Raw genomic sequence first — 297 nt, forward strand, 5'->3', positions numbered from 1 at the left:
TGCTACGATTGCTGCGACAGCCCCATCTTTCTTTTGCATGCAGTATGAGGGTAAATGTATTTATATATTTATTTATTTTTATTTTTATTTTATTTTTATTCTTTTTATTATTTTTTTATAAACAAATTCATCCTAGACGGTTCTTTATACTGCATTTCTAGGCGTGGTGGCCGCGAGGGTTGCTTGCAGCAGCAGCAGCAACAGCAGCAGCAGCAGCAGCAACAGCAGCAGCAGCAACTCAGTAACTGCAGCAGCAACTGCAGCAGCAACTGCAACCGCAGCAGCAGCAGCAGCAGC

This window comes from Eimeria mitis, genomic scaffold (genome assembly GCF_000499745.2).
Source record: "Eimeria mitis Houghton genomic scaffold, Emh_scaff2090, whole genome shotgun sequence".
NCBI lineage: Eukaryota > Apicomplexa > Conoidasida > Eucoccidiorida > Eimeriidae > Eimeria > Eimeria mitis.